General features: G+C 30.5%; 1 long non-coding RNA gene across 1 annotated transcript; it reads left to right on the top strand.

Moving 5' to 3' along the window:
- The first annotated feature begins 3,858 nt into the window (after positions 1 to 3,858).
- On the top strand, positions 3,859 to 10,356 carry LOC115883511. The gene is made up of 3 exons (XR_004050391.1): positions 3,859 to 3,941; positions 4,018 to 4,430; positions 10,259 to 10,356. It is a non-coding gene; the product is annotated as an uncharacterized LOC115883511 (long non-coding RNA).
- The last annotated feature ends 6 nt before the right edge of the window (positions 10,357 to 10,362 follow it).

Raw genomic sequence — 10,362 nt, 5'->3', positions numbered from 1 at the left:
AGTATTTATTATTATATGAAGAAAAATGAAGCAGTATCTGCTGGCGGAAGGAATGGATATGTTACTAGTGATATTATTTTGTGTAAATTAAAATTAAATTATTAATATATTATTATATTAATTATTTTAAAATTTTATTTTGTAGGTCATATAAAAAAGAATTTAGAATTTTGCTTAAGTGCATTTGGCTCCCTTTTTAATCACTTTACATATTCCTTTGATATTATTTTTTTAGTAATTTCAGAGATATAAACAAAATACATGAAAAAAAAATATTTTTCAACCTTCTTTAAAAATTTATTAAATATATAAGATGTGTCCTATAGTTAAAACTACAGGTATGATTTTATACTTATTTTTGTAAATATCGCAATCTTAAATTATACAGGGTGTTGCCATACCAAACTTAAAAAAACTCTATGAAATATATGTAAATATTTTTTCTTCGTTTTTTTTTTAAGTAGTATAGGTATTTTACCGTTGAAAGAGCTATAATATGTAATAACGTAAGTATCTGCAAACACGTTAAAAATTTTGAAATACTTTACACACAAAAAATGTTCAGTTTTTAATTCTCAATCTAAAAAAATAATATAGAGAAAGTATTGCTTTAAAAACGAAGTAACATTATTTTACATTTTAGAAAGTTTGGCGTGGAATTTTGCAGGTCCTGTATAATTTAGGATTACGATATTTATAGCAAAGTAAGTACAGACCAATTATATGCGTGTTAAGGTACATTCAGGCTGAGAGCGTCGAGCGTCGCGTCGCGTCCGCCCCATTGAACTCGAGCTCCGACGCTCAGTGGACGCTAGCGCAACGCCAAACGCGACGCTGTCCGCCTGGGCGGTCTAATTTAAGTTAAGTGAATTGATGTACCTTTAAGTGTTTAGTATTTCGCAGTAAGAACTGAATACTAATGTTTTTGTCAATATTTCTGTTTCCAGTTATACATTATGAAGCAAACCGTGGTAAAAATTTGTAAACAATTGGCAAAGCAAAAATTGGTAAACTTATTTTATCAGGCAAATAACAACATAAACGCAATTTCATTTTTTTTTTAATTTTTATTCACAGGTCACTTGATTCTAAACAGCTTACGAAATATCTAGTTGGATTTTTTTAAATATTAATGAATAGCAAGTTAATTTTATAAAGGAAAGATATAAAAATAAAAAAGAAATTATATTCCGTCAGCTTTATCATAATAAGTATATTATATTTTCATGTAAAAGAAACAATGGACAATAAAAAAAGCAATTCAATGAACGAACACATCTTTATCTTTAGAGAATCCCTAGTTATTAAGTAGGTACTTTATCTAATAAATCCAAAATTTTTAAAATATTTGAGTAATTATATTTTATTTTACAAATACTTAAAGGAAAGATTAATCATTTTTAATGATGGTAAGCCGGTAAAAAGCACTATTACTAATAATACTCAAAAGTAAAACTACGTCAGCTTTATGATATTCAAGGGTATTATAAACAATGGACAATTTAAAACTTTAAGGGATCATATTCTTTTATAACTTTTTTTGTATAAAATGATATATCAAAAATAATAATGCAATAAATAATAGATACTTATTATTATATTATACATTAGATTAGATTATATTCTTCCAGGTTGCTATTGACCTGATCCACTGCGACCTTTTAAGATCTGTGATCTTCTTCTGATACTTAGGTTACATTTTCTTATCCTTTTCAAAAAGTATAGCAACTTAGAGACTGAACACTGAACCGTCTATGTAACATTCTATCAATGGCCTACATTGCCTATTTACAGAGAACGGCGCATTTGCCACCGACGTAAAATGTGTTCTGTCTTTTCTTCTTCAGATTGACAACACCTGCACATGACTTCGTCCGTCAATCCCATCAGTTTTAAACGCCTATTCAGCTTAAAATGAACCCTAAATGGACCCACTACAGTTTTCACTGTCTTTCTGTCTTTGCTTATAAGGGTTGCCAGCAGCGGTCTGGTTAACCACCTTACCCTTATTGTCTTAGAGTCCATTTCACTAGTCCGAAAAAGTAGCAAAATAAGCGTTCGGCATTTAACGTTTTACGTAAAACTGGCTAATAGATATTTTTACACAAATCAAGAAGGAAATTAAAGATAAAGGATCATACTATATCCGTATTTTTTAGACACCTTTTTATTTTTAAGATTTTATGGTCAAACATCAACAAAATATTCCTTATGTTTTTATGTTTGTACTAAAGTTTGTCGGAAATAAAGACATAATTTAAAATTCCGTTACAATACGAAAATAGATTAAAGTTTTGTGATTACAGTGATATAAAATTTATATGGTTTTGTAACAAATTGCTCGCTATTTTATGACAAATGCTGAAGCTCTGCAAACCTTAATCAAGCCTTAATTAAAGCACGTGTTTTTGGAATTTTGGGTGTGGCTTAACACGACAGGCTCGGGCTGATTTCTTATTATTATTTCTTATTTCTTAGGCAGATTTCTGAAATATAATATGTATTTCCTTTGGCCACACACCCCGATTTACCCGACCCCTGAGAACGACCCGAACAGTACAGCGTAATAGACTCCTAAATGGGAACGCTAAAAGGACGGCATTACATACATATAGGGTGGATAGTGATAATTGTGATTGCGTGTACAGGGTATCCCACTAAGGATAGCTCTCGGCTGTATTTCGGAATGTATTAGCCGTAGAGCTTGCGGAAAAAAATATTAATAACTAAATTGGCAATGGGAAACTGCTGGAAATTATAGGGGCTAAGGGGCGTTATTTTATAATTTAACAAACATAATGCGATAGTATATGTAATTTTAGCTGATAGTAAAAAGTTATAACACCTTAAAAACTCGGCGAAAACGGAATCTTGATAACTTCTTTCTAACCGAAGATTTTATATATTCGTATTTATTATAATTTTGCTAATAACTTTGGTTTGAAAAAAGATACCAAGATGCGGTTTTCGCTGCTTTTTTAAACTTCTATTATACATTAGTATCAAATAAAATTACATATACTATCGCATTTAATTCTTTTGAAAAAACGCGTAATGTTTGTTAAATTGTAAGACAGCGCCCCTTAGCGTCTACGTTCAGAAGCTTATTTTTGTTGTTTATAGTATAATCTAGAGTAAGAAACGTTCTTTTAAACGAGCTCTCATTTGTTGGATTCCGATCATCCAGTGCGGAGTTATTCACATTTAAATAAAAGACATCAACCTTTCCCCACCACTTTATTTTAGCAGATAGGGAAAATGGTTCTAACAAAAGATCCTAAATTTACTGAAGATTATGACGCTATTATTTATAGTACATCGTATCTAGGCAAAATTTCTTAAAAATTCCATTTAGTTATTTTCCATTTTCAAGCAGTTTTTTCCGGCCGTTTTACAAACTTGAAAATAATTTCCAGTAGTTTCTCATAGCCTCTTTAGTTATAAATATTTTTTTCAGTTTTTCAAATCGATTGATCTGAATTATTCCAGTTCATTCGGTCAAAAAAAAACTCTCACTTTACTGTTAGGTGTTTTATTCAGCTAGTTAAAGGTAAAACCCAACAGAAATCGTTATTTAAAACTTATTCAAAACTGTAAATCACCCTGTATATTAAAAAAGTAAAATTTAACGAACCTATCTCTAATATAGATAAAATCTTAACACCGTCAAAACAAACAATAATACAATACAAAATATTTAACAATTCTGTGATAATAAGACAAGTACTGATCTTTTTACAATACTAACTATTTAGAAACACCCAAGGACACAATAATAGCAGTTTGCAGAGGTCTTAAGTAGTAAATTGATAACAAAAATTAAATAATAGAGTAGAACTCTGCTTTAGACAATGATATCTTAGGTTGAATAACAGCTGCAAAAATATTCAAGCGTTCAGAACAGATACAAGGCATTATAGTGCACTATTTTATAATATAAGGTAGGTGCATGTGCATATTATTACAAAAAAAAAAAAAATTAGTTTCAATTGAAATCAAGTATGTATATTTTTTTAGAAAAAGTATACCACCAAAAAATCTGAAGTCTGAGTAAAAAAGTTCCTAAATCTCTTAATGGAGTTGTATATTGAGCAAATATTCATTCTAAAATATATCCCTTTTTTGGCTAAGAGAAAACGGCTTGAAATAAACCATCTACCCGCACTAAGTGTACAAAATTATGGAAAATTCACTAGAAACGAAAATGGATTTGCTGCTACGAAAGTTTATAAAAAAAATGGATAATTTTGCTTATATATGTGTTGTATTCAGCAGCCAACTCGTTTCAATGGATGGAGTACTCCATTATTGCCAACATCGTAATGAGATTTTACGACGTGGATGCGAGTGATGTAGACTGGACATCGATTATTTACATGCTCATTTACCCCATTATTGTCATACCTGTGTCGTACTTTATAGAGAATAAGGTAAGTACAAATCATCGGCTTTATGACGAAAAGGCGTATCTTGATTTTGGCTACTTTTCAGGAGAGCAATTTAAAGAAAATCACTTACATTATTTGGTCAATAAATGTAAAGTCTTTAATTTTTTAATAGTGTTTTTGTATTAACATTTAAACGGAGACATTGAGGAAACGTTCTGAAGATAAATTGAGCGTAAATTCTAATAAATAATTTATATTTAGTTGTTTAATAGAGATAGGCCTTTTTGTTATAATAATAATAAATTTATTTCCGAACGATTAGTATACATACGCCCATATAAAATGAATTTAAAAATGATGGAAAAGTGTTCTTAATAAGGAAAAAAGATAATACAATATTTACATTATGGAATACATACAAGAAAATACAATACATACATACAAGAAAAAATCTGAAAATCACCAAAAAATCAGAAACAAATATGTTTAAATATTTTTATTCGCGTTGTATTAGATCACCTAAAATCAAAGACAATTTTCATTCCAGAAGCAAAGACAATAATCAATTAAAATATAATACTGTTATCTAGCTTATTTTAATAATATTGTTTTTTATACAAAAATACATTTTTTTAACTAATATATTTTTAGTAATTATTTAGTTAATTGAGGGCATTAATACAGGGCATTTAAGGCATTTCTTCATTCGTGCCTTTATGATACAAATAACTGTGGAATAACACTTTCTGTTTTCCCTGTTCAATGATAACAAATTCGACTTCCATTCTACCTGTTTATGCTGGATGATGATAGGTACAATAAATAAAATTTTCCAAACATTGGCAGGGATGACAATGCCAATCGCCTGACAATGATAATGAGATGAAAATTATTGTATTTTTCGGACAAGTTTTTGGTTCGCTAACATGTTCTTAGGGAAATTATGATTTCGGGAAATTTTCAATTAGGGCAATTTTCGTCTCGTTGTTTTGCTTTCGATCAATTTTCCTTCGGGCATTTATTCTCGGACAATCTCTTGCATACCCGATACAGCTATGTGCAGAGTCTAGCTCATTCTAACAATGGTTTTTGGCAAAAAAACAGACTCAAAATCACACTGTAAAAGAGAACTGCTGCCGTGATAGAAGTTTTATTTTGTCCCAAGCAACCATACGAAAATAATTAGGTAGAATGGTGTGATTTTCTCTCGCATTGCATTTTCATAACTTAAAACAAAAGTACCTATCTCAAATTCCATCTTTCTTGTAGTATAACAATAATTGGTATAACAATTGATATAACAAAGAGCCCTATCTCAACATACGTCTGTTCGTCATAACGCAAATTGTAGTATTTGAGAAGGGGCAAATCCACAAACGAATATAAAATGAAAAAGGTACAATATTGAGGTGCGCAAATTCGCTATGTTATAATATGACCCATTGGGCATGTCATGACGTTGATATCTCAAAATCGCCAAAAATCGAGATACGCCTTTTCGTCAAAAAGCCGACGAAATTTACCTTAAATGTTAAGTTTTAAAACTTGCCATTGAACAAAAAGAAATAATAGCCACAAGCCGTGGCTATTAAGCAAAGACCATAATATGCAGTGACTAAGCTTAATGTTGAATTAAATAATCTTAAAGCGGATTTGTTTCATAATGGTTACTCTGAGAAGTCCATAGACAAAATTATATCAACTTGTAAAAAACTGACTCATTGTTCATCGACCTGAGGAGGAGGATCTGTCTCTCTCTTGACTATTCCATATGTAAAAGGAAAGTCAGAAAAGAAGCCTAACAAACAAGGCCGGAATCATTGAATGAGTGCAATAAATTAGTGGTTTCAATTAGCGTACAAGTTTGTTCCTCTAATTTGAATTTGAGCATTCAGAACGTCAAAATTAGTGGCAGAAATTTTCAATTAGTGGAAAAAGTTACCAAACTTTTAACTTTTCCACTAATTATACTTCAAAATTTGCGAGGAATGTCATTTTGCCCTTTGATTATCATCTGTCAAGAGAAAATGTGGTTAGAAATCAAAAGCTGATTGTTTTATAAGCTAAATATTAGGCTTTCTCTATGGATACAACTGATTACGGCAAGCTGTTGCATTGTGCGTTGCTTAGTCGCCATTGGTTTCGTTCATCCCAGTCTCCGTCACGCAGATTCCTTGAGCTCATCGCCTTCTTGACACCCTTCATCCAGTTTGTTCTTGGTCTTCCCCGTTTCCTTCTCTTTTGTGAAAGCCAGTTTAGTACCTTTTGCGTGTTGTCCATCCTTCTCACATGTCCATACCACTTCAGTTGGGCAGTCTCTATTTCCTCTACTATAATTTTCTGTCTATCCATTTTGTCCCTGATTGTCTCGTTTTGTATACTCTATCCAGCCTTGATGTTTGTTCTGATATCCTTATCGAGTCCATTTATACCGCAAGTAATTTTCTTTTGTTATTCTCCGTTAACCTCCATGTTTCCGCCCAAAATTACAGATTGCTCTTGATTATTGCATCATAAATCCTGAGTTTTCTGTCTTTACCTATTTCGTTACTCCTAAGTATATTATTCAGACATTTTATTACATTTCTGGCCTTGGCTATTCAAGAAGAAGACTAAATGTAGCAAATCTTATGTCAAGAAGGCCTGTTTCGGGATCAGAACTTACTAGATCTGTTGACTAGGACCAAAAGCGAAGGCATGGTCTTAATGTAAAAATTACGAAAAAATGTTAGTGTTTTCTTCAAAAGCGAATATCTCCAATAAAAATAAAGCTAATGAGACGAACCAAAAAACAAACCATCGAGAAAGAATATATCTAGATAATAAAATGATTTTTAAATTTCTTGCTGTTTTAACATATTCCACAGGGTGTTTCAAACTTTCACCAAAATATCAACATTTTGTTTTCCCTCGTATAATTAACAGATGGGGAGTTTCATGTTTAATTTAGAAAGAGATACTAAAAAGTCAAATAATTTGGCTACATACTGCTTAAAAAATCATCAGAATCGGCCCACTAGAACAAAATATATTAAACTTTAAAATACATCAAAGTTTTAAGGTGTCCTGCCGGTGAATGTATTTCAAAAACTATACATTTTAGTCATATACTTTTCTAACAAAACTCGCCTTTATTTTTTTTACTAGAATCCGAAAATTAATTAATATATAGGGTGTTTCATTACAAAAATCATAACTTTCATATGTAACTTTTTTTGGGAACACCATTTTGGGACCACCATGTAGAACTCTAACAATATAATTTTAGAAAATGCTTTAAATTGACTTTCATAAGCTCACAAAATTTTACTTCAGTACAAACTTTTGTTCTCCTTGCAAAAACCGCATCGTATATGACGCGCCACCCTGTATAATTCGATTTCAATCAAAATTCCAATGATTAGAATATAAGCAGAATAGGTATAGCTTATGCATTAGATTCATTTATGTCAATAAATTTAGTTAGAAATCAAATTAAAAAAATCAAAAAATTAAGAAGGAAATAAATAAGAATTTACTAAAATTACTAAAATAAAAAATTAAAAGCAAAGGAAAAAAATGGGTAAACATTTTAGTATTTTATCTATAAAACACAATACAGAAGGTTTCACATTCATACATTCACAGTAATTGAATTCCGAGGTAAAAGTCTCTGGGCACTCCACTATTAGTGGAAAAGTTAAAAGTTTGATAACTTTTTCTACTAATTGAAAATGTCAAATTAAAATCAGTTTATTACTATTAAGTACGTTCTGAATGCTTACATGGAAATTAAAGAAACAAACTTCTACGCTAATTGAAACCACTAATTTATTCCACTAATTGCGAGGTTCTGAGTGAAGTTAAAGAGTTCATCTACCAGGTATCTTGTGAATGCGGCAAGGGGCAAGTCGTATCTTGAAGTGACTAAACGGCCTCTAAATGTGTGACTTAGCGAGCACAAAAAAGTGAAACAATGATGCCATCTATTGCGGACCATGTTTGGTCAAAACAGCACAATATAAAGTGGTTGGAAGCTCGAATTGTCCACAGGGAACCTCTTTAGAAAAAGCGTATATTTAAAGAGGTCGTTTTTATAGCAAGCAATAATAACATTTTTAGCATTCCTAGTACCGAAATACCTACGATATGGCAACCACTGACCACTGATAAAACGCTCCAATGCAGGCATTCTATGTGGACACCTTCACAGTTGAGTTCAGCCAACTTTTTCACGGGTGAATGCCTGACCGCAGTTTAAAAGCTCATTAGGTTTAGGAATTAGTTTAGTTTACCACTTGATAACGGTCAGTAATCCTTCTGACTGAAACGTTGTGTTATCAAAATAAATAAAGACAATGGAAGTCCGAAATTCTTTTATTTTCAATAACTGAAATCTGACTCATTGTCTCTCACATTGAGAGAAATTGTCGTATATATTCCCCATGCCCAATTATAGTTTTTAAGCTATTTGTATGTATATTGACATCATCAATAAATATAAGTGTATTTTTTACTATTTTAATCAAGTACTTCTAGGGGAGACACCTTATTTGTAATTACCTTTGTGTCATTATCTTACCTATTTTTTGATCTTACTGATATGTCATAAACCAATATTAATTTTGCAATCATGAATAATAATTGTAATTGACACTAGAAAAAATATATACAAAGGCTAGCTAAAAATTTTAACAATGTGAATCTATATTTAAACTTACCTTACATCGTTCTTTTAAAATGTTATTTACTAGAAAAAAAAAATCTAGTTATTTCTCTTAAAATTTTTGTATATTATTTTGACAAAAAAAATTGAATATTAAAAAAGGCTATAATAATAACTATATCAATCTTTACTCTATTTATCAAAACCAATTCCAAAAACTAACTTTTAACCTGTTTTTTAATTTACAAAGTATGTGCATATTCTAAAAATTTAAAAAATGGTAATATGTTCCTTCACCAATTTATCAAGAAAATATATCTATATAATACAGGATGTTCCTTAATGACATGCTAATATTTAAGGGGGTAATTCTTGGTCCTATTCTAAAAGAAAAACTTCATATGAATGTATGTCCTAAACATCTTAATTTCTAAGATACAAGGTGGTAAAATTTTCTAAAAAAAAATTTTTGTTACTATAACTCTGACTTTATTATAGATATCTTTATGAAACTTAATACACGCTTTCTATGCATCAAAATACTTTTTTTGGTGTACAAAGAATTTAATTTTTTTAGAATAATATATTTTTTCCATAGCAACTGTTAAAATTGCCTTATATCTACCAAAAATAGTAGATCAAATAGTACTTTAACCGCAAGGGTAGATATAATGATACTTCAACAGCGAGGATAGGTTAAAAACTTTATTTCTTCTCGCACGTTTTTTAATTGCTTCCATTTTTGAAAAAATGTTTATTCCTTTTCATAAGTTATTTGGGATTTAAATGGAAGTAGTTTGGATATAGTGTTTGTCGCCTCAGCCTGAATATCTGTTGGTAATTTACTTATTTTGTTTTGAGCCAATTCTGGCTCCAATTCAATCAGCAATCGACACGAAAGAGAATGAAAAATATTGATTCAAAATTGACAACTAAAGAGACAGCTTTATTTATTTGTCAAATTACATAGAAACCAACGCCAACCCAGCACAATATTTTTTCTACTCGTAATAAATTCATTGAAATAATAATTTCTGAATATTTTTTAAAACGTAACTCTATGGAAAAAATATTGTTTTATACACGACGATAAAATTGCATTATCGTCTCCCGAAATTAATTCACTCGCGATTTCATGGCTCGTGAATTAATCTTTTCGATCGACGATAAAATACCATATTATCGTCTTGTATAAAAAATAACTATTTTTAACAATGTTTTCTAGGGTTTAAGATTTGCTGCCCTTTGTGGCGGTCTCGGTACGGCACTGGCAGCTTTTATAAAAGTATTTTCAGTCAAGAGAGGATTATTTTATTTGGTACTGTTAGG

This window comes from Sitophilus oryzae, unplaced genomic scaffold, assembly GCF_002938485.1.
Source record: "Sitophilus oryzae breed Bouriz unplaced genomic scaffold, Soryzae_2.0 scaffold_1931_pilon_pilon, whole genome shotgun sequence".
In the NCBI taxonomy this organism is placed as follows: Eukaryota; Metazoa; Arthropoda; class Insecta; order Coleoptera; family Curculionidae; genus Sitophilus; species Sitophilus oryzae.
This window is presented reverse-complemented; position numbering and strand designations above follow the sequence as displayed.